Source organism: Rhinolophus hipposideros, assembly GCF_964194185.1.
Source record: "Rhinolophus hipposideros genome assembly, chromosome: 19".
Lineage (NCBI taxonomy): Eukaryota > Metazoa > Chordata > Mammalia > Chiroptera > Rhinolophidae > Rhinolophus > Rhinolophus hipposideros.
Window position 1 is genome coordinate 53,982,432 of NC_138065.1, and position 24,969 is coordinate 54,007,400.

Consider the following 24,969-nt stretch of genomic DNA (forward strand, 5'->3'; position numbering starts at 1 on the left):
CAGGTATGACTGCAGATGGGAAATTGAATGTCACCCAGAATCAACAGTGACGACAGGAAGTTGGGGACGCAGAGGGCGGTGGGCACATCCCTCTTTCCTCAAAGCACGTGACCCAAGTGAAGGTGGAAGTTCTCAGCGTCTGGGGTGCGGCACCTCCAGCCACAGTGACCTGTCAGCAAAAATGCGCACACAGGATCAGTGGGAGGGTCACCTCCCGGAATGCAGAAATTCCTAGCAGGCGACTCCCAGGACGACTACCACCAGGCTCAAGGGGCAAGACAAAGGGCTGGTTGTCAGAGCAGGAAGACCTGACATGGGAAAGGCAGCTGTCCTTGCAGCCCGGGCTCCTGCAGGAAGCGGGCCAGGGCCTGGAATATGCAGGGGACAAAAGAGGTCATGACCGGAAATTCAGGTCCTTTCTACCTGAATTTGGAAACACGCCAGAGTTTTCAGGCAGCTCCAGACTCCCACATGGTCCTAGAAGCCTCACAGTTGGGAGGAAGGCAGCCAGCCAGGCCTGAAGCCCCACAGACACAGCCCCCCACTTCACCCACGTCACCCAGCAGAGTCAGAGACAGTTACACTGACCCAGAATTGGCAGCAGGTCACTCAAACTCAACATAGTCATGAAACAGACTTTCGAGGGACAGTTTCCAACAACTAGCACTGCCGTGCACAGCTGAGCTTGTCGACACTGCCCACTGTACTGTGGACCACTCCGTGGAGAGTCCAGCAGCCAGACGTTCATGGAAGCAGGAAAAACAATTCTAAAATTCATTGGGAATTGCAAGGGACCCCAAGAGTCACAGCAATCTTGAGAAAGAAGAACAAAGCTGGAGACATGACACTTCCTGATTTCAAACTATATTACAAAGTTAGTCATCGAAACAGGATGGAACTGGCATAAAAGGAGACACACAGACCAATGGAACAGAACAGAGAGCCCAGAAATAAACTCAAACAGATATGGTCAGCTAATTTTCAACAAGGCTGTCAGGAATACGCGATGAGGACACAACACTCTCTTCACTAAGGCTGTCCATCCAGGAAAACCAGAGAGACACATGCAAAGGAATAAAACTGGACCCTCATCTTACCCCCCACACAAAAATCAGCTGAGAATAGATTAAAGACTTAACTACAAGACCTGAAACCATAAAAGTCCAAGAAGGAAAAATTAGGGGAAAAAGTCCTAGACATTGGCCTTGGCAATGATTTTTTTGGATATGACACCAAAAACTTAGGCAACAAAAGCAAAAGCAAACAACAAATAAGCAAACAAATGAGACTCCATCAATCTATGAAACTGCACAGCGAAGGAAATCATCAACAAGTTAACAGGCAACCTATGAATTGGGAGAAAATGTTTGCAAACCATCTGGTAAGGGGCTAATATACAAAATATATAAAGAACTCATATAATTCAATAGAAAAAATAATCCAATTAAAAATGGGCAGTGGCTCTGAACGGACATTTCTCCAAAGAGGACACACAGCGGGCCAGCAGGTACAAGGAGAGGTCCTCACCTCACTAGTCGTCAGGGAAACAGAAAGCAACCCACAGTGAGATGTCACCGCACACCTGTCAGAGGGCTATTATCTAAAACCAAAACAGAAAAAAGACTTCAGTGTTGGCGAGGATGTGAAAGAAGGCGTTCAGTGAGTGTCTGTGGGAATGTAAACTGGCGCAGCCACCGTGGAAAGCAGTATGAAGGTTCCTCAAAGAACTGAAAATAAGACCAGCATATGACCCACCATTCCCTGTCCTGGGTGCACCCACAGGAAATGAAGTCAGTACCTGGAAGAGAAACCTGTGCTCCCACGTTCACCACAGGCAGCCAGTGCAAGAGGAGGGCTGTGTCCTGGAACAACTTGGGGACAGCACTGTCCCCCTACCATCCGATGATCGGATATCCTGCTCCGCAGGCAGCGAGGTGTGGTGCCCAAGGAAGCCCGGCCTGGGTCTCAGTGGACAGTTACCTCCAGGGAACTGCAAGGGGCATAAACATGTCTGGCCAGTGAAGGTGGAGCTGGCACTCCACAGAGCTCTGTAGTGACGTCCTCGTGGACAGCCAGACTTCACAGAGATGCTGCCTCGGAGAGCACAGAGACGTGACAGTCAAGAGCCCGAAAGAAATAATTTCCAGAGAAAGGCTCTCAGTCATGGCTGAGCCAGCCGTGAGGAGACAGACAGAAGGTGGCGGGGACAAGGTGACTTCTGCTTGCGTGTATTTGACGCATGCTAACTCAGGATGACGAATACGGCCTCCGCTGTGCCGTTCTCCGGTGGTGCAGCCGGAAAGGGAGCCGAGCGGATGCGGGGAACGAGCGTATCACACACAGACCCCGGAGCAGCCTCCAGGGTGGGGACAGCGTTCCCAGATCTCAGCCGCCTGCAGGGTCCAGAACACAGCAGCGGCTCTTGACCTGGCGGACGTGTGCTTCAGGGACATGCAGCAATGTCTGTGACATTTCCAGTTATCACCATTGGAGGGCGGTCTACTGGAGTCCAGTGGACAGCGCGCAGGGACGCAGCTGACCATTGACAGTGCTCAGGGGGGCCCCACAACAGAGTCCGAAACGTCAGCAGAGATGCGGTCAGAACCCTAAGGCAGGTGCTCAACAAGCGATGGTTCGAGATCGAACTGGAATCCACCCAATTCAGTATTTTGCCAGCACATGCACGTGCCAGGCACCATTAAAAGCATTTGGGAATGAAAGAGAGTAGACATGACTCTCTTCTCAAGGCTTCATGAAGCAATTAAGAAAATGCAAGGTGGGGCGCGGTCCCAAGGGAACCAGCTGAGTCAGCGCTTCTGGGTGGCCAGCGTCCTCGGGAAGGTGGGTCCAGGCTTGGGCTGGGGAACCGATGACATCTGGCCAGGCTGGCTGAAGGCGCTCCTGTAGATGACGAGCCGAGCTGAGGGCTGGCAGCAGCCATGCTGGTCTCAGTGGGAGAAGGCAGGCCTGACACACATGAAGCACGCGGCCCTTGGACCTATACACCCTGACACGCTCTCAGCCGTGCATCTTCCACTCCTCCCCATGACCCTGGAAAGTACACACGACGAGGAAACCAAGTGATGAAATGACGGGGAAAGGACACGCGTGTCCACAGTAGCATGAGCAGCTCTGCTCACCGCTTCCTGACCTGCTGCCCCTTCAGGACGTGTGCACACGAGGTGAGCAAAGCAGAGGTGTCCAGTGGGTACACGGTCATCTGACGAGTGTCCTGAGGCCACTGTGGCTCTGCTCCATGCCGGGACCTCCCAATTTCTGCAGCCCAGTGGGAACGCAGCAAGGTGCCGTGCCCGGGCACCCTGGGAAAGGGCCCCGGACCCCGTCCACGCGAACCAGGCGGCTGCATGGAGCGGCTCCTTTTCAGCAACACTCCTGACACTCTGTGAAGACCCTGCTTGCAACCGCTTTGCCCAGCGCCGTCAGCACCACCCGCAGGGCGGTGTCCGAGACGCGGGCCGCAGCTGCACGCACAGATGGGCGCCGAGTAACCAATCCACGCACACTGCCACCCCCATGCCCAGGGCTCTCCCAGCCTCCATTCAACGTCATGACACAGCTCAGCTGATCTCCACTTCACAGGCTCAGAGACACGAAGTAAACTGCCGTGGTCACACAGCAAGGCCTCTGACCCCAGCTGCCCTTTCTGGGGACCCCGATGTGTGTCAGTCACTTGCCAGGGCCCCTTGCCATGGGGCAATTCCCCATCTCCTTCCCTTTCCTGTTTGATTTGTAAACACTAAAAAGAATGCCGACCTGCATGTCAGTAAAAACCACTGTGATACAAAACCTGACAACACCCTTCTCTCCAGCACGAGGCTCAGCCTTTGTCGGGATGCGTGCACCCTTTCTGTACAAGCCACACAGCAGACACCTCAGGCTTCGCAGGACAGCCTGTCGCCACACTCAGCTCTCCCGTGGAGCAGAGGCAGCCGCACGCACTGTCCACATGAAGGAGCGTGGCCGTGCGCCCCCAGCGAAGTGTCTGAAACCTGTCCAGTGACAGCAAGGCCCTGCCGCCCCTGGGGGCCGATCTGTGTATGGAGGGAGGCAAAAAGGCCGGGTGAGGCCATGGTCGGGGTGGGGCATCATCCCGCAGGGCTGTGTCCTTACGGGAAGAGACCCAGGAGCGTGAGGACAGAGTGAGGACAGTGAGAAGGAGGCTGTCTCCAAGCCAGGACGAGAGGCTGGCCTGGCGGCACGCAGGTTGGGACGTCCAGCCTCCAGACTGCGAGACGTGACGCCTGCTGTTCAGGCCTCCGGGCTGTGTGTCCCACGCTGGAGAACTCAGCTGCGGCCCGAGCACCCCCCATCCTCAGATCCACCCGACCCACCCACAGCAGTCAAATCTCCGGCAAATTATGAGTCAGGAAAACACGACACCGTTTCTTTTCTTTGAAGGAAATTGGCTTCAAATGCCTCCGGCCATCTGTGTCCCTTTCCTGATGCCCTGAATAAAGGCCCTTGGTGGCTCCACGCCCAGGCACGCCCCCTCCCCGCCCGCTGGGTTCCCTGTCCCCAACGACACTCCCTTCGAGGAGGCTTTAGACCATCTGCTTTTCAGAATGTAAGCGGCCGGTCCTGGCCCCTCGCAGTGGTCTCATGTGACCAGGATGAGCACAAGCCCTGAGGTGACCAAAAGACACAGCTGACCCCTGACCCCTGGCTCACACGCAGGTCACACAGTCAGACATGATCGACTCAAAGTGGGGGAGAAACTGGCCATGACAACAGTACGTGGAGACTTGTAAGAGAAATACAGAGCCACCCAAAGGTCCCCAAGCCCCGCCCACTCAGAGCCAGGTCGTCTGCAGGGTGGCTGCCCCACCCGCAGAGCAGACCCCCAACAAGACGGCGCCAGTGCCCACACCTGCCAGTTGCCTTCTCACCCACCTACAGCCTTCCTTAGGGAACAGACTGACAGCGATGACGCCAGACTACCCCCTGGAGAGTCCTGTTCTGAAGGAAAAACACACGTGGGAGCCTGGGGGAGGCGGCACACAGCACGCTGAGAGACAGGCGGGAGAACCCTGTAGCTCTGAATCCCATTTTCAAGAAGCATCTTGCTTAAGTGCATTTCTCTGGTCCCCACCCACTCAAAGGCTGCCCTCTGCCAAAAAACAGTGGCATGGCAGGGAGGGAGGGGGCCGAGCACGTGTTAAACACTTCGTCCTGCAATCACGGAGCACGAGTCAGCCCACCTCCCCAAGCCTAAACCACATTCTAGAGACTTCTTAAAAACCCCTAAAATAAAACTCAAACTGATTCCGGAATCGTGAGAAGGAATGAGGGACGGCGTTCGCAGGCACAAGCCTAACACTCAGGAATCAGTGAAAGCTCAGTAAACGACAGCGTTCCCGGGAAGCAGCTTCCGTCGGGCGCTCAGGGCTCTGCACCCCTCAGCCACAGGCATCCAGGCATCGGCTGTTTCGCCTCCAGCTGTCTAACAAACAACACGACGCCCGCAGTGCACTCGTGTAAGTAAAGTGTTAGGGACCAGTTTCGGTGCCCGTGTCACTCAGCCTCGTGGAGGTTTACGCGTACATGGAACGTGGATATCTGCTTATCCAACCCGGCAAAATCTGGGGTAAATGTTAGCAGCTCCGTCTGAAGCTGCCCAGTCCCCCCGCCCCACCCATCCAGGCGCCCACAACGGCAGCACCACCAGCCTGTGGTTCAGATTCATAATGATTTCCAGGAAGAGGAGAAGTCTGGCCTTGCCATCTACATTCCCCCATCCCACTCCTTTGTGCAAACACCCCAGTAGCTGCGAGCAGCTGCACAGATCGAAATCAGGGAGTCTGCTGCATGTGGCAAGATACCAACACAGACGTGCCGAAAGCAGCCTGCTCACGATGACGCCAAAGTGGACGGACGCCACGGAGCCCCTCTCAGCTCCCGCTGTCCCCTCAGCACCACGCCCGTGGGTCTCCTACCCAGCCACCCCTGCCAGGCAGAGGGCACACACACACACACACACACACAGACACACACACACACACACGAGCCGTTTCACACCCTCCATCATCTGACTAGCTCTTCAGTCTCCCATTGAAAACATGGACAAAACTGGAGGCAGAGACACGTGAGCTGGAATCTGGAATATGACTAAAAGTGCGGGGATGTGGCTGAGGGAACGCGCCACTGTGGGACGGTCTGAGGGCCACGGCCAGCCCGGGGCCTGAAGGAAGCCCCACTGTGAGGCAGGCACGGAGGAGGGGGTGCATGGACAATAAACCGGGTCATAAAACTCCTATGTGCCCCTCGGGCAGGTGGCAGTGGTATCTGCATCACCCAGGAGCAGGGCTGGAGGAGGGCGAGCGTCCCCACAGACCACAGGGGGATGGGGGGGCAGCAATGCGAGCCAGGCCTGTGGTGGCAGCGGGTGAGGAAGAAGCCACACCCGCACGCGCTCGAGCTCGGTGCTCTGCACGTCTGACCAAACCCCTGTCCAGCTCTGCAGCAGAGAGGACAGAGATCCGTCCCTCTGGGGCCCTCACTGCGACGAGATAAGACTTTTCAACTCAAGGCACTTGAGATTAAGTTTTCTGATCACTTGCAACAAAAGCACCTGAACTGATACTGAGTATCAACTGGTATAACATTTCTACGAACCATGTAACAATATGCATCAACAGTGTAACCCTGTTCCTATACTTTGACCTGACAGCTTCCTTTCTAGGAACCTAACCCAAGCAAATAATCCGAAACACATGCAAAGATTTATGCATAATGATGTTTACTATAAAAGCACAAACTAGGAAATCAACTGAATGGCCCACGTTAGAGGAAATGTTAGATAAAAATCACATCACATCGTCTCTTCAGGATAGAATATTATGAAACTCTATAATAGTATGTTTACCACAAGTTATTAAGCGTAAGGTTAAATGTTTCACCTGCAACGTTACTTAAAAATTAAGATTCAAATTGTTTATGCAGTATGATTTCAACCTTCTAAACAAAATGAAAATTCACAAAAATACTAGATGATGATGAGCCAAATGCTAACAGTGGCTGCTTCTGAATAGGGCATTACAGATGTTTCATGGATTTTTCTCTCCTCTTCAAATGCTCTACAATGAACATATCAGTTTGATGGTTAAGGAAAAAATAATAAAACTATACCCCAAAATAAAATTCTTTCTTCATCATATTGGACAGAATCTCTCTCCTGAAAGGCTCTGCATAGGAACTCTGTGGTTCCAACGTGAGGAGGACGTCCGGGACCACACATGGGCGTCCAGGACAGCCTTTCAGATATGAAAACGCAGTCAAACCCTGAGTTTTGCCCTTTCCAGATTAGAGCCCCTGTTTCCCAGCCATCCCCACAGACCAGAGTGGACTCGTCAATCCGTGAATCCATTCCAGTGTGTCCGTATCCCACCGGAAATGTGCTGTTCTGAGCTCATCCCAATTGTTCCAGGTGTGGGCTGATAGCTTGTGCCCAGGGCATGGGTTCTCACCTCCCTTGTTCTGCATACAGCATCTCTATTAATGTGGCCTGACTCCCCAGTTCCTTCCAGCTCAGGACAGAGTGAACAGAGCAGCTCAAGTCCTGAGACAGATGGAATTTTCTGTGGGGAACTCCTGACTCTCCAAAAGTCATCCCCACTCCAAGAATTCCTCAGGGGTGCTGTCACTCTGAACTTCACTCAAAACCAAGTCCAGCACTTTCTAAGCCCCAGGGGCTGGAGGGCCAGGAAGACACCGCAGAAGCCTTGTGCTTCAAAGCTCTCTGCAGAAAAGCCGGCTGCCCCAGGGCCAGGCGCAGGGCCTCACACACACACACATGGCCGTTGGGCCAGAGCTCTGCTCAACCTCTCTGCGTGGGCCTAGGGCAAGGGGGTAGGCACAGCCTGCAGAGTCCCAGGGAGCCCCTCTCCACACCTCAGAACACGCACAGCCTTGTGGGAGGGGAGGTGGCATGGCTCAGTGTTCTTTCTGTGTCATCATACAGGAGTGACCTTCTGGGAAAGGACTGGAAAGCTGAATTCTAGAATTCTAGGCCTAGTGGAATGAGTCTCAGAAAGGCCACCAGGGTGGAAACCACCAAACAGTCACAAGCAGCTACCTGGGTACACACACACACTCAGAGGCAGGCTTTCCCGTCTGGACCACAGGCAGCCCCCTTCCAGAGGGGCACTGGGAAAGGGACAGCAAGGGCCAAGAATATTTTTCTCCCAATTCACAGATGGAAGAACTGAAGCCGAGGACACGAACCGGGTTTCCTAAGGTCGCACATGGTGACGCGCCCCCAGTGCCAACCGGCTCTGTGTACAGACATGTGGCTTCTACTGCAGCCACTGCCTCCTCTCACAAGCCACCTGCGTCAGCCACCCTCGGGACTCCAGGGCCAAAGCCGTTACATGCTTCCCACTTAACTTTCATTTGCAGACAGAAGTCACAGTTCTTCATTTCAAGTGGGTAAATCAAGCGATCAGGCCAGTCTACTGCAATTGTCCTGCAACCCAGAGTCATGGGTTTTAGCTACAAATTTCTTAAATGTTAAAACCAGTCTATTCAATTGTACGTCAGCATAGGTGTGGCTGGGGGCTGGCTTCTAAGGTGGGTGGTTTATCCGAGCTCACTGGCCCTGCAGGAGAATTTGCAAGGATTCACACACACACATCACACGTCACAGGCAATCCATGCTCTGTTCTCCAGGATCAGAAAGGGGTTTCCAGGAGTTCCAGTTTCCGGGATGCTTCTTGTTTAGAGAAAGCACTACCACCACTGAAAGCGCGTGATGCCCCTCCCTGTACTCCTCCCAGAAGGGCGGGCAGACAGGCTGGGGAGCACAGGCTCTGGCCAGCTCGGCAAACGGGGGTCACGCCACCATTGCCCCTCGCAGGGCTTGGGGGTTAGCTACAACATGGGCACGTGCTGTCCGCCCACCACCACAGGACATCTTTGTAAGACTCTATGAGGAGGGTGAAGCCTCCATCCAGGCCCCTCCTGCCTCAGGTTCCACAGAATTCTGGAAGCAGACTCTAGGAGATCTGATGGCCTAATGCATTCGAGCTGAGGTGGGGGACCTGGTGACACTGGGGGCTGGAACCTACCGGTGATGACACAGCATGACACCTGGGAGCAGCTGTGGGCGTGTCTTTGCTGCAATTCGTCATCCATCCCTATTTGCTGAGTGGCTCTACTCCCAGGACATTATGCTGAGGGACAACATGATCACCCCCCCACCCTCTCAGAAGCTTACTATCTAGCTGGGGAAACAAGGCACAAACCCCAAGACGGTAGGACACCTTCCCTTTCCGGCACCCTCCACCAGACATGAAGAAATCCAAAGGAAATGATACCATCATGCAATTAAACACAACACAAAACCAGCAGGATTTCCCCCTTTTGTTTCTGCTTCTATTCAGTCAAAACACCACCTTTCGGGTTTGCCTGTGTGTGGTCTTTACACTGGCCTGAAAACTCATTGAAGAGAGACCGAGCATTTCTTCATTATTTACTATACAGCACCCAGGACGATGCCATTAGCAGTTAATTATTACTCAAAGGCATGTACTCTGCCCTGAGAAACGTGTGTCCTGTGCACTTGTCAGTAAATGAACACGCAGGACGTGGCCTTACTAACCCACAACGGAACGGGAAGATGAAAGGAGAATCACCAGGAAACTATTTTAACCACTCTTTGCAATTTCTCATCTAGTTACGGTTGGAAATGAAAAGCTGCTGCCTGAACCAGCAGAAGGGTTGTGCATGAAAAGAAAGAAGAGGGAGAAAGGTCCTGGGGCCTCCAGCCCCTCTGCCCTGGATTCATCCACTCCGGTTTACTGACCAGCCCTGGCTAACTTGAGCCAGTCTGCTCTCCCAGGCAGCCCTAGGTCTCTATCACCATAGAATACTATGTATCTATCACCATGGAATACTGTGTATCTATCACCATGGAATACTGTGTACCTATCACCATGGAATACTGTGTATCTATCACCATGGAATACTGTGTATCTATCACCATGGAATACTGTGTACCTATCACCATGGAATACTGTGTATCTATCACCATGGAATACTATGTGGCATTGTTTCCATTCGCCCTTATCTCCTCCCAGTGGGGACAGACCTCCTTCCTTCTGCCCTGTTCCCCTCGTCCCCGGCCTCCCACTGCTGATTCACTGCAGCCCCAGACCCGTCTGGACAATCCTGCATGGCATGTTTTCCATGTGCATTCATCATTCATCCCAGGCAGTCACAAAGCACCTACTATGTGCTGTGCACTGCCCCTCCTAAAATCCCCAGAACACACTCTGCTAGACCGAGGCCCCGAATATGCTGAGTGAATGAACTGATCACAGTCCAACACAGAAAAGCTTGGTACCAAGCAACCTGCTGAAGAATGAATGGGGCACGGGGTAAAGGAAGCCCGGGTGGCCTCAATGCTCCCATTTGCCATCCCCCTTTCCATTATCACCACCAAATAAGTTGACTTCCTCCCCATAGGCAGGTGACGGATTTTCAATTTACGACATTTTCCCTCACATCTTTAAAGACGTGTGAAGGCTTCACACAGCATAAAAATAATCCAGAGTACAGAAAGGGAAGGTCCAGCACCCAAGCCAGACGATAGGCCCATAAGCCTGAGAGATGACTCAGATCCTCCCCACACCTCAGTCCTGCGACACTGCAGCATGACCAAACGAGAGCCAGGCCCCGCTCCGTGACAAAGACTGAAATACCACGAGTGCAGGGGAATGCTTAGAGGACTCCCTGAAGGGCCACTCAGGACAACAGCTGCTGGGGAAACGCAGGATCAGAACTGGGGAGAGCGTAGGCAGCCCAAATCTTTACACGTGGGTGCTGACAGCTGGCCTCTCAGCCCGACACACACCATCGGCCCCCATCCGCAAACACAGTCTGACCTCATAGCCCAGCTGTCTATTCACTCACTTATTCTGACGACAGCTCACCTCGTGTCCCCGGTCTGACCTCGGCACACAGACACAGTGGGTCACATGGAGCCGCTGTCAAGAAGCTGACCATTGAGCTGGACAGATCAAACTATCAGCAAAATCCAATCCAAAACCAACGAGGGCTCACGGGCTAGAATAACAGGGCTGAATGGCCGGAGTGGATGGGACGCCGCGTGGCGAGAGAAGGACCAGGAATGGGGAGCAGGCCCGGGAAAGGTGAGCAGCGTTTCAAGACGAGAGGGCAGCATGACAAAAGGAAAGGAAACGGCGCGGTCACACCATGGTCACGGGGGGAGCGGGAGGGTTCAGGTAGGTGCCCATCTGCACGACGTCCAGGATGACACTTGAGGAGTAGGGGAACGTGCAGTCTGAGACAAATTGGAAAGGAAAAGTCCATTGGAGGAGTTTATTCATTCACGCATTCAACATGGATACACTGAGCCCGTCCTGTGTGCCAGGCACTAGACGCACAGGGGTGTCGTGTAAGCACGACAGTGTTTCCAAGGACTGGGGCACACACGTCCCAGACAGACAGCAAGTACAGTGGCAACCAGAGGACAAAGTGGTGAGTGCTATGAGCACAAGGCGCTTGTGAGGCAGGAAAGCTGGGGCGCCAGCTTCACGCTGTTAAGAGAAACAGTAACTCTGGCGTTAATGTTAACGATCACCAATACTGCTACCCTAATGGCAGCTGCCACTTCCTGAAGTTACTACATGCCAGGCACTACGCTAAGCACTCATTTCCTCCTCAGAGAACCTTCTAGTACCCCCCAGCACCCACTTCAACCAGAGAGGAGGCAAATTTGACAAAGAGTTCAGAACTACCGAGCGGCAGCCTGTTTAGAGAATACCAGCCCTGCCTATTCCTGTACTAGACACGAGCAATTCCAGTGCAAACAAGCCTCCTGGCACCAACCGGGCAACACAGCCAGACAGCCGCTGGCCAAGCCCCCAAAATAATGCTGGAATGAGACTCCAGCTCCCACAAGCTCACTTTTCCAGACCTGAACGTCTCAACCCCATTACAAATGCCTGTCCCTGGTAAAAAAGAAGTCACACTTCTCAAAGAATTACCATCCCCCCACCTCCCTTCGTGTCTCTCCAGCCCAGGCCCCAAGGTCGGCCAGGAGCTGCCAATGAGACCGTCTCAGACCCGTGGGCCTGGACCGCGGTGGGGACACTGAGATCTCACCAGCCCCACCACACACGTGTTATATGCTCCTTTTGATCATCTGTGAGATTGCTGCAGAAAGAAGACCATTTTCATTTCCCCTTTGGAACCGAGGGCACGCCTTGAAAGTTTCCAGAAACCTCTGCACAGACACAGAGCTTCACAAGGCAATAGAGGCTGCAGTGCCCTTGAGAAAAGCTCTCGAAACAAAAGGGCACAGCGGCCCTGCTTCTTTCAGTCTGGGGGCCTGTCCTCGGTGAGCCAAACCTCCAGGCACAGCAGCGGGCTCTCGCAGTCCACCGGGCCGGGCCGAGCAGCCTGCCAACCGGTCCGTCTGCCCACTGAAGGAGAGAAGGTGCCGTGGAGAACGTGCTCCATTTTCCAGGAGAAATGGGACACGCAGGGCCTGGGAGGTGTGGAGGCGATGCTGGGAAGTCATGTTTCAGCAACAGATGCAGGTGGAGAAGGGAGTGGAGACGGCCACAGGCAGACCAGCTGGCACGCGTGTTGGCGGCTGTGCTGGGTGCTGCGTGTGCACCGTGTGCCTGTACAGCCCTCGCCGACGTGCCAGCTGCACCCCTGCGGAGCGGAGCTGGCGGCCTTGCGGGTGCCTCCCCCAGCGGGCTGGCAGCTTTGCCTCAGACCTTCTTGCAAATACTCGCCAACAGCTCAGATGGGAAGATGACCTCTTAATGAAAAAGAACGAAAGAAACATCCATCTAGAAATGGAAAGTAGAATCTTACGATATTATAGGATGGGGACAGCGGTGAGAAAGAAGAGCTTTGGGAAAAGGGTCAGGAAGAAACAGAACAGATCGGCCTCATTTCTGAGAGGCGCCCCTTTCCCTGGACCCTCTGCCATCAGGAGGTTTCCCAGGGACTTGTCAGGGAAGGGAGCAGACAACGCAGCTGAATGCAGATGGGAGCCAAGAGACGTCGGTCCTTGGGCTGCTATTCAGCAAGACAGGTAGGGAGCGGCAGAGAGGAAAAGGAGGCCCAGGTAGGGAGCTCTCCAGGAACGCGCTCTCCTTCCTCTGCTCAGCCTGAGTGCTGCTCCAGCTCCCTGAGCCCCGGGCCATTCCCACTTAGGTCTCCCAGGGTTGCTTCTCAGCAGCCCACACCCCTGGGCCTGGTTCCCTAACACAAGTCACTTGTGCCCCTTGCTCTGCATTTGCAAACCCAACGGCCTTTTCACTAATGATCCCACCTCAACACAAGCCTGCGACACCAGGTCTTACGCTCAAAGGGCCTTCCTTCCCCCCAGCTCATCACCGGACAAAACCTCACTCCTCTGAGAACCTCTGCTGAAGCCTTTTGCGTTCAACAGAACCAGCTTAACAGCAAAACTTTCACGCTGGTGTCTGAGGCACATCCTGAAAAGCCTCACAGGCCAGGGGGACCGCCCAGACCAGAGTTCTCAAACTGGACACACACCAGAATCTCCTGGAGGCTTACTTCTGGACCCCAAGCCCAGTTTCCGGGCCAGCAGGTCTTGGGTGGGACCTGAGACTCTGCGGCCCCAGGTCTGGGGACCACAACTTGCGAGCCTCTGGCCTAGACCACCCGAGTAATCCAGGGCAGAGTGTTGGGAGGCTGAAGATGGAGATGCCGTCGCTGACAGAAAACCCCAAACAATGCCCTTCGTTTCATGGGGACAGTCACCCCCTATCTGAGCAGCAGTGCACCCGTTAGCTGAAACCAGCCACACGTCAGGGGCCTCTGGTCTCTCTTCTGAGTGATCGGGACACTGCCAACGCTAAATGAATGGGGTAACCGCAGTGCTACAGTAATCATTATTATCATTATTATAATTAATGGGCCAATAAATCATCTTGACCAGAGGGATCAAAAGTCAGTGACAAACACAAAGGTCAATTACAGGATCGGCCAGGCTCTCCTCCCTCTTGCCCCCCTCCCCCCTCCTTAATGGGGGAGGAGGAAGGGAATTTCGCAGCCATCTGGGAGAAAGCAGAAAGAATTTCTGGAATCCCTTATCTTCCTCTGCCAGCCCAAACACAGATCCTCAAGCAGCTCAGGAAGTCCAAGAACACACCCTGGGAGTGTGGGGACAGCAGGCCCCTCTCCCACTTCACCTCTGCTGGGCCAGGAGCAGGCCTGGGCTGTGGAGAGGACATGGAGGGGCTGGGGGCCGCGCAGGGGGCCGCTGCACGAGCACGCGTTCTTCAGAAGGCAGGACGGAGCCCAGGAAAAGTGCTCAGAGAAGGGTGAGGAAGAGCCTGGGAAGACGCCAGTCAGCCCGGCACAGGGCCAGGCCAGGAGAGCCTCAGAGCCGTGCCTGCCACTCACTCGGGGCCGCCCGCCCTGAGTGTGATGGGTCCTGGGAAAGTGTGGTCGGCATGCGGGGCCAGGGAAACGCTAAGGGAAAATCAGACGGAGGCCAAGAGGAGAGCTGCTGCAAACGTCCCTTACGGGCGGGTCCTGCTTCAGGTGGGGAACAACTGCCAGGTTCTGCCAGAGGGGTCCCACCGCAGGTCCCCCCTCACTGAGCTCTCCAGGAAAGAGCAGAAGGAGGACCCCTCGCTGTGGGGAATGGACACTGCTTGCCCCAGGGTCTCACCCCTCTCTTATTGCCCTTCTCAGCACCAGGATTTTTCCAGTTCCTGAAGTTCTCAGGTCAAGAAAATGTGTTCAGAGAGGAGAGAGTTAGCGAGTGATCAACCAGGGAGCAGGCATCTGAGGGGCCACCATGGGAAAGGCGGGTGAGGCAGGTCCTGTAGGAAGGGCCAGAGGGCGGGTGCTGTAAAAGTCACATGATTCTTGTAATGCCACCTACAAAAAGTAAAGGTCACAAAATCTCAGTAGCTGCCAATTTACAGGCCTGGGTTTTAAACAGTGGGAAGCGCTGGAGGCTGACCCTCCAGGACCTGGGCCCGCCCTCCTCTCCAACCTCACTCAGGCCAGGTCACCACCCACGACACCCACGTGAACTCACTTCCATTCTTATTCCTGCCCACCCCTGTCCCCGAGAGCCCTCAGCCAACAACCAGTCTCAGCGAAGCTGCTTCCTGGTCAGCTCTGAGGCTCTGCTCAGATGCCACCTCCTCCAGAGGGCTGCCCAGTCCACGGACGTGGCCCACCTCCCCCAACCACCACCACTCTGGGGTCCTTCACTCCCTGTGTCCTCACAGGACTTACCAGCAGCTGACATTACCTTGGTTATTATACAGCTGAACTGTGATTGATCTTCCCCACGTGAACACAAGGCCCACGAGAAGAGATACTCGCCCACCCGTCCCCAGAGCCCAGAATGTGGTCGGAGACGGATACCTGCTGACTGAATGGATACTTGTTGAAACACGGGGTGCAGTCCAGTTCTCTAAGGATGAGAAATATGACTATGCAACGGTAGGTTCTTTTGCATCTGAATTACAGAAAACTCCCTTGCTTAAAAAAGAATTAATAGGCCACTGACAGAAATACCCCAGTTTATCCAGACTAAATCACGAGCAGAAGTTCTTGAGGGCCATAAACTTTTTCCACGTTTCCACTAGATGGAGGCTGCCCGACAGGGATGCTAGTTCAGCTTTCTACAGCGGCGGTTCTGGTGACACATTCTGCGTGTCCGGAGTTCGAACGTTCAACATGCAAAGACCGTTCTGAGCCCTTCCATCGTAAGGTAACATGACATGATAAAGACATCACAGCACACGCCCTATGATGCAAATCCAAACTGCATTTGTGGAAGATACTCACAGAACCTTAACACCATCCTAGCGCTCACAGCTGCAAGAAGGAAACGGGAATGTCTGTCACGGAGTCCGACGGCGCCCGTGATCGTGACGCCGTGTTCACCCACCTCCGTCACTTTCCCTGAAGACTGACGGTAGCCAGTCCATCACTCTCTTGTGCCCTAGCTGAAGCCGCTCTGGCCATTCCCGGTGAGTGAGAGTTGGGTCTTAGGCCATGTGACAAACGTGAGTGCTGCCCCCGCTCCCTGAAAAGCCCATTTCGCTAAAGCAAGTGGCACAGGCCTCAGAGGGACGCGAACAAAAACACCATCGAGCTCTGGGATGCGGCCCGCGATCAGACAGCGCACGGCCCAGCTGCAGCCACAGAGAACAGGAGACCCCGCTCTCACAAGGAGTCCGAGGGACTGCATCCTGAGCCCGCCCGCCAGCAGGCCACCCATAGTTCCAAAGCTCCGTTTGCTTATGCATAGAGCACCTTACTCTGGGATCCCGCTGGCCAGAGCCCAGAGGCCCGTTCTGCTGAGGTCCAGGACCCGCCATGCAGCCCGGCTCCCTCGGGCAGACAGGACAGTCTCGCTTGGTCCTGGCTTCAGGCTGCTGCTCACTCTCCCACAGCAAGAACGGCACATCAGGGACACTGACAGCACGATGTCACACCACCACATTTAGTGGCCCTGGGAACACCTCCAAACGCCTTCTCATTTCCGATCAGCACATCGTTGCATGAGTGCAGCCGAATCAGGCCCGGGCACACAGCCTGGCAACTGCCCAGCACGTCACCTGGCAGTTCGGACCCTGGGGAGTTTCAAATCTCTGACGGCAGCAGCCAGGTGGGTGTGGGCCTGGACGCCTGCCGCAGCTGCACGGCCGGTCTGAACCTGACCCCGCACGGCAGGAATGTGCCCTGTTGGCCAGTGACCTGTGCTTCCGCGCACTGTCCCCAGCGTCCTCGCGCCTTCACGGGGCTGTACACACCTCTGCAGAAGGGAGGGGCACACACAGGACCCCGCACACCTGACACTCAGACGGCTCCACATCTGCCATTTGGCCACATATGTATCAAAAGCCTTAGAATTCTACACCCCTCAAATGCAACAATCCCATTGAATGATGTGCTCTGAGGGGACAATTCCGAATGTATCCAGTGCTGACAGAGCTGTGAGAAACTGGGAACAAGCTCAGTGTCACACAACAGGGCTGCTTAAATCAATTATGCTACGTCCACTTAACAGAATGTAAATATATTCAGCCATTAAGAACAATGCCAGAGGGAATTACTTAATGTCACGAAGTGATCTTATAAAGTATTAAGTAAAAAAGAAAGATTACAAAAGCTTCTCCACAGCAAGATCTCATTTTTGGTAAAAATATTCCGTTTCTGCTAAAATTACAGCCTAGAATGCAGATGCTTTCCAGCGGCTACTTCTGGCCATGGGATACTGGGAAGTCCTGTGTTCTTTTCTTCTTCTTTTTGAAAGCTTTAATACAATGAATGTGAATCAGGCTTTATATTAAAGAAAAGAGAAGTTATTATTTAAAAATAATTTGATGTCCTGTGGGAACACGTCACAGGCCTTAAGCTCGTCTGTGGGGACGGTTCCTCATCTCAGAGCCAAGAGCCCAGGACATGCGGGATGGCAGGGTACCAGCCAGACCTCAGCTCAGAGTGGTTCTCTGACGCCTTGAAGAACAGAGCTGGACACACACCCACCCCGGCAGGACTGCCCTATCTTGATGCTGTAATTACAAGGGCTCACGTCTGCAAATACATACGTAAATAAGCAGGGGGAAATGGACCTGTGAAAGGAGGAGGAGGAGGAAAGACTTTGCTTTTCTGGCCCCCAGGCAGCAGCTCACCATCACGCTCAGCCCTTTTGGGCATGCTCCTGGGGGTGTGGGGAACAGCCCGAGAACCTCAGGGTCTCCTGAAGAGGAGACAGAAGGTGTCAGCCAAGGTTCAGAATTAAAATCTGACTCCAGAGAAGGCAGGTGCTACACATGCATTCTCTCCAGAATTTGCATGTGTAAAGTTTTGTGTTTCCCTCGACCCCAAACCCTACAGCCACACAGCACGCCCGTCTTCCCAAAAGGACGGTGTGGCAGGAGAAAGAAGAGCTTGGCTCACACATTGTGTGCGCCAGGTCAGCACCAGCAGTGTCAGGCACATTGATGCCGTGACGTGATGCTGAGAAGGGCGTCACCTGTCTGCTCATCCTGCGCGAAACACACAGTCCCACTCTGGACAGGAGGAAAACAGCCAACAAACCACACCCGAGGGTCAGTCTACACGACGATGCGTGCCCGTCAGAGTGGTCGGGTCACCTGGGAAACCACCACAGGAAGGGGAGCTGGCGGACATGTGAGGACGGCGTGGTGTGTACACAGGACGGGGACAGCTAAGGACAGTTGTGCAAAGTGCGGGTGTGGATAGTAAGAATGTATCAACCTGGCTTGTTAACTGTAACAAATGTGCCACAGCACGGAGATGTCAAGAAGGGGAAAGGGTGTGGGCTGAACAGAACTCTGTCTACCTTGGCAACAACTCTGCCAGTCGAACACTTCTTTTAAAAAGGTTATTTTTCTGGGGCAGCCGGATGGCTCAGTTGGTTAGAGCGCGAGCTCTCAACAACAAGGATGCCGGATCAATTCCCGCATGGCATGGAGGGCTGCGCCCCCTGCAACTAAAGATTGAGAACAGCGACTGGACTTGGAGCTGAGCTGCGCCCTCCACAACTAGACTGAAGGACAACGACTTGGAGCTGATGGGCCCTGGAGAAACACACTGCTCCCCAATATTCCCCAATAAAATTTAGAAAGGAAAAAAAAAAAGCTTATTTTTCTAAAAATAAAAAAAAAGTTACAAAAAGGAAGAAACTCAGTGTGGCCGTAGAATTGTGCAATGATGGAAATGACAGGCACAGAGGAGCCAGGCTGGGGCGGCCCCGCCAGCCCCGAGAACTACATGTGTCATTCCCAGGCGATGGGACTTCCTGAAGGTTTTAGAGCAGAGGGGTGACTGGCCTCACACTGCCCGGGAGCAGTGACCAGGCTGGAGGAGCCCTCCAGCTCTGTGAGGTCGGAGGGACCCACGTCACGTGCGTACAGGGCCCTGTGTGCAGGGGCGACGGAGCCGGATTCTTAGCTGAGTGCCCAGCCGTGCATTAAATGCAGGGGTGTCTGGGAAAGGATCTAAGTGAAAACCATAAATCAGCACGAGCTCTTTCAATAAACAATCTGGCTACTGACGCCCTCCTGGTCCCCTCAGAAGGGCACAGTTGTTTAGCTTAAAGGCAGCCAAAGTCTTACTTACACTAAGTGTCATCCTGCTAAACAAAGACCAGATGTGCAAACGAACGCAGAGCTCGAATCTGGTTTTTAAGAAAGGATTTCTGTGAAAGAGAAACCTGGGGGAGGGGGATGTCAGAAGGCAGCAGGTGCTGAGGACAAAGGACAACGGGCCCTGGCTCGGTGGGTCCTGGGCAGGAAAGGCAGAGCCTGGCCTAGAGCCACACAAGCGCCCTGCTCGGCCGTCCAACCTGTCATTCCTTCAGGAACCTGGCCGGGAGAACCCACTGTGTATCTTGCCCCCAAAGTCCGTGCTTAGAAGGCTGCCCAGCCCCACGCCCCAAGTGGGAGAGAATCTCTGGGTGGCGACACACCGGCCCAAAGCAGGCCTGGCCTAGGGTCCAGGACTGAACCCAGCCAACGTGACCCACCCTCCCGGCCTCCGCGCCTTGTGCCTGCTGCTCCGTAAGGAGCCATTTCCTACACCGTCCAAAGGAGGCCCTTTCTGGAGGCTCGGAGCCTGTCTTCTGTCTGCTGTCGTCGCCAATGTAATAAATGCAGAAACAGGTCTCTAGAGGGAAGCTTCTAGAAGGGAAGAAAGTCCAAAGACTCGTGAGGATAGCTGAGGACACAGACTTGGGCCACACTGGGAAGGGGGTGCTTCCCAGGCATGGGGGCCCCAGGACATGCAGGGCACTGAGCACAGGAGGCCTGGGACCCCACGGAACCCCACGTGCCTTGCCCAGAGCTCAGACTCCAGCCTGCAGGTGACGAACCATGCCCAAACGGCCCAGAGCAGACGCCGTCAGACACACGAGCCAGGCAGCAGCGTAGTGGCGGGGGGAGGGGCCGGGGGACAGGCCGAGGGTGCACTGCAGTCTGCAGGGCCACGCGGAGGATGACATGGGCCTCCCCAGGTAGGGACGGGGACACACACCTGAGAAACTCTTAGGAGCAAAATCCGTAAGGTGGCTGATGTGGGGCTGCTGAGAGAGGAGCCTACGGCACCTCGAGGTCTCCAGCTTACGTTCCCACAAGGACACGATACCCTTCAGTGAGACAAGGAACCATCAGAAGAAAAACACAGGGCCAAGGGTTCAGAGCCAGCAGGAGGCCGTGGAAATGAATTCGGTTCTCGACATAATGAACTTAAGGTACCTTTGGGACATCTAAAGGGGGTGTCTCACAGGGTACACCAGCCTCAGACTCTACCATGAAGTTTATGAAAATCAAGTGCCGGCCTTATTTACATCTAGTGCTGGCAGTGTTCCCAGACTGGAGGCAGGCACCATCGGGAACACAGACGCCGCTGCCTGGGCAGCCGTCGGCACGTTCTCGGGGGTCTCTGAGCCAGGGGCAAGCAGACCACAGCCCTGCGTGGGCTCCGTCCCAGCTGCGAGCTCTGGACTGAACCCCAGATCTCGCCTGCCAGCTCTGTGACCTACGCCAAGTTACTGAACTGTCTGTGCCACAATTTCCTCATCTGTGAAATGGGGTGACGTTCACACCACATGGATCAGGTGACATGAAGCCCTGTGCACAGAGCCGGAAGCGGTAAACGGCACACGGCAGCAGCTCTGCTCGTCTGGTTACCGCTGCTAAGGACAGAAATACTGTGTCCATTTGAGCAAGTCATTTCATGCCAGTGCGTTTTTCTGAAAACAGGGACGATACCTGCTCTTTATGGGGTTACTGGACACTAAGATTAGATGACAACAGACATGAAAACCCACGTAACTGGTGGCATGCACTACGTAACTGACCAGCAGGCCCTTCAGCTGGCTCCCACGTTCCCTCCCACGGCTGTGCGTTCCTTCCTGTAATACGCTGCTTTGGTCCCAAAGGGAAGAGTCACACACTGTAGAATGAGCTGAGCGCAGAATGTCACAGAAGACTAGCCAGCCATAAAAAGGAATGAAACTGGATATACACCCCAATATGGATGGTTCTTGAAACATCACGCTCAGCGAAATAAGCCAGACACAGGACAAACGCTGTACAAGACTCCACGGAGGTGAGGAACCGAGAAGAAGCGAACTCGCAGAGACAGAAGGCGGCGTGGGGACAGTTACTGTTTGATAGGCTTATGTTGGAGATGATGAAAAGGTCTGGGGTGTCGGCAGTGGTGAGGGGACAGGGCAGTGAAGATGTCCTGCAGGCCACTGGGTTGTCCTCACAGATGGTTAAAGTCATAAATATTCTGTCATGTACTTATGCCTTAATGCACAGAAGTCACCAGAACAAGGAGTGGCTGCTCAGGGCAACTGGTTCCCAGGCAGGGACGTGAGCAATGGGTCCCCAGAGGCTGGTGAGTGCCCAGCCGGGAGCTGACCTGCTTCACACCTACTGTGACAGGTGAGCACTGGTGGCTTCAAAGAGAGCCCAGCGTCCAGTGGGCTGTGCGAGGGGCTGGACTGGGCGGGGCAGCCCCACGCGACTGCGGTACCTGCACCTGAGCGCGAGCAGCGCGGTTGGACGCCTCCCAACAGTGAGCAGGTGTAAGTGGCACACGGAGCTGGCGTCCCCAGTGTCTCACGTTTGTGGTTTTCTCAGCCCACCGCCCGCCTGGTGCACACGCCTTAGACAGTGCAGGGCGCCTGGCTCAGGTGTATCTCGCGTGCACCTGAAACATCCACCTGCCAAGAAGACGTCCCAGATTGGCCGGCGGTTACACAGAGTCTGAGGGGAAGGACTTGTCCGAGGTCACTGCGCTCGCAAACAGAGGGACAGGATGAGACCTCACTCTAATCCACTGTGGTCAGAGAGTAATCACTCATGGTGACATCCTCGCCACAACCTGTGAACATGCTACTGACATGACAAAAGGGACTCTGCAGGTGTGAGTAAACCAAGGACCTCGAGCTGGGGGACGATCCTAGCTCCTGAGTCTGCGGGGACAGGAGGGCCAGAGCAGAGGTCGGCTGAGGTCACGGCCGCTGTGAGGGTGGGGAGGGGCCAAGGGCCCAGAAATTGAGGCCTAGAGAAGCTGGAGAAGTGAGGGCTCAATGGTCCCCGGAGGCCAGGAGGGAGAGCAGCCTTGCTGACCCCTTGATTTTAGGCCCGTGTCATACTCTGACCTCCAGGACTGTGAAATAATAAGCTGCTGCTTAAAGCCGCCATGTTTGCCATAACTTGTTACAGCACGAGAGGAAAAGAGCCATCTGCGTGCGATAAGGAGGCTTGTGTTCCAACCCAGCCTGTTCACAGGGAGACTTGCCGACTTGGGAAGAGAAGGGAAACAATCAATGACAAAGGAGCCAATGATGCTGAGGGGACCACTTAGGGACACTTAGATAAAGTGAGAAGGTGACCCCTGCACAGAGCCTCCCCGAGAAGTAAAGTATGTGGCTCAGTGTCAGAAGGGACCTCGTGCGGTGGCCTAATGCCTGTGGGGACACAGGAGACACTCACCATGTGATGCCGCCGGGCCACCCAGTCCTGGAGTCCTCCCAAGACCCTCAGGGCCATTTCATGTGTGTCTTCTCTGAGAGACATTTCTGGGAGAGTTGGCAATACCAGACAGGAGCTGTGGGGGGCGGGAGTGTGACCCTTTCCTGGTCACCAGCCTATCGTTCACGGCCACTGACCAGCACCACTGCTGAGTGGCCGCCTTGGAGAAATCAGGCCAGTGTGCCATGGGAAGCAGGCCCCACACTGACCGCTGTGGGAGCCGTGTGCGGGGTGACTGGGAGCACGCCCAGCAGAGGGCAGGCCGCTCCGAGCACCGCTGGACAAGCACACGCCCTCCGGGCCGGCTGCACTGGCCTTCGAGACGCCGTACTCCACCTGTGCCGCAAGGGTCTGGGCCCGGTGCTGGGCAGCTAGTCCTGTCTCATCCCCTTTCCGGCACTGCAGGCCCAGCAAGATGCCTCCCCTTCCTCCCCAGAGACTTCTCTTCCAGGAGCAGGTTCCAAAGGCGAGGGAGACGGGACAGCAGCCGCCCCGCCCACCGGAGCCACTGGGCTCCGCACCGCGTCCTGGGAGAAGGTGCAGGTCAGGCTTCCCAGCACAGCCTCCTCCCCACTCCCCTCGGCGCGGCCTCCGGGCTTCAGTGCTTTGTGTGCACAGAGGTGTCATCTAAGAGGAAGTTCCTGTCACTCTGCAAGAGCCCTACTGCGCGTTGTGGCCCCACCACACACTGGGCAGGGAGCTGTGACAAGCACTCCCGAGGGGGCGGGACACAAGACCCTGGAGGGGACAGATGGACCTGGTGGGGGCTCCACACAGAAGTGGGGTTTGCACTGACACCTGTGAGAGACGCAGGCTGAGAGGAGCTGGGCCGGGCCGCTCAGTGTCTCGCAGGGCATTTCTCTGCGCTGAGGAAATGCTGTGAAAACCAAAGGAAGGCATAAACATGAAACCGACAACATAAATAGCCCCTCACGGTTTATAAGGGAGTTTTCACGCATCAGCCCGGACTCAACAATGGCACCGAGGCAGAATGAGAAGGCCCGCCTCTCCCTTCATGAACGAGGAGGTGATGGAGTGAGACGCCTCCCTGAGGTCACGCGTCAACTCAGGGACAGGACTCGAGCCCACTGTCATCAGCCCTCATTCAGAGCTCTGCTGAGCACACACAGCTCCTTCCAAGGAGGCCCCAAGTGCACCACCAGGGACTGTCAGTATCTGGGAACAAAGGACGTGCAAATCACAGCAAACACGTGCTGCCAGAGTCACCCACTCGCAGAGCAGGCCCGAAGGGGCAGCACCGCAGCCCAGAGTGGGACCAGCGGAGGCGCATGCAGAACCTCTCTGAACTCGGTCAGCTGTTCCCTCACCACCTCTCCTGCTCCTCTGCCAGCTGGCCTCTGCTGAGACCTTGGGACCCCGCAGGACAACGAGCAGGACACCGTCCCTAGGGCTCCCTTTGCCTGGGTCGTTGCAGGGTCAGGGATGATGTGGGAAAACCCAGTATCAGGCAACCACGTCTGCATCGGCTGGTTTGGCCTGGGCCCCACCACTTAGCGGCTCCTTCTTGGCAGACAACAAACAAGACAGGTGCGGTCGGCAGGACCATGCCCCAGAGACATCCACGTCCCATCCCTGGACGCTGCGACTGCCACCTCAGCCGCGGTGATGAAGGATCGAGCAACGGGAAGACTGTCCTGGATCACCCAGGTGGGTCCAGGGGCATCACAAGGTGCTTGTAAGAGGGACGAGGAGGGTCAGGGTGAACGGAAGCAGAGTTCAGAGACCAGAGGCCACATGTGCGGCCTCTCGGCGCTGGAGAAGGAACCTCCAGAAAGAACCAGCCTTGCACACCCACTCTTGTTTCAGCCCCATAAGGCTCATTTCACACTTCCTCCCCCCAGGACCGGAAGCTAATGAATCTGTGTTTTAAGGCAGAACATTTGTGGTAACTTGTGACAGCAGCAATACTAAACTCACACAAAAACTTAGGAAAATGCAGGAACCCAGCTCCCCACTCCTGGGTGCACCCCAGAAAAACTGCAAGCAGGACCTCAGCGAGGTCTGCACACCCACAATCTCTGCGGCTGTTCACAGCAGCTGCCAGCTGGGAGCCACCCGTGTCCATCACCAGATGCCTGGGGGAGGAAACATGTTGTGTGCACGCAACGCAACAGTACGCAATTCACAGAAAGCACAGAGGTGGGTGCCAGGGGCTGATGGCACAGGGAGGGGCATTCGTGTCGGGTGGGGACGGAGTTTCAGTTTTGCAGGATGAAGTTTTGCAGGGATCTCCTCAGCGCTATCAGTGTACTGAACACTGCTGACCGTGCGCTTCAAAGTGGTGACATTTCATGTTAGGCGTTTTTTAACCATCATAAATCTTGAAAGCACATTAAAAAGAAAGCTGAAGTTATTCCCAAGACAGATCATGAGCATTTTA

At 54.9% G+C, this 24,969-nt stretch overlaps 1 protein-coding gene across 13 annotated transcripts in view; it reads right to left on the reverse strand.

Moving 5' to 3' along the window:
* NOS1AP (nitric oxide synthase 1 adaptor protein) overlaps window positions 1-24,969 on the reverse strand; it is a 148,536-nt gene that overhangs the window by 59,276 nt on the left and 64,291 nt on the right. The window contains exon 1 of one of the 13 annotated variants that reach the window (XM_081025094.1): window positions 1,799-2,245. The exons of 11 other annotated variants lie outside the window; for them this stretch is intronic. The gene's annotated coding sequence lies outside the window, so the exon portion shown is untranslated. Of the gene's footprint in view, window positions 1-1,798; window positions 2,246-24,969 lie in introns of those variants that run through there. One more of the 13 variants, XM_081025096.1, reaches the window with a different exon arrangement.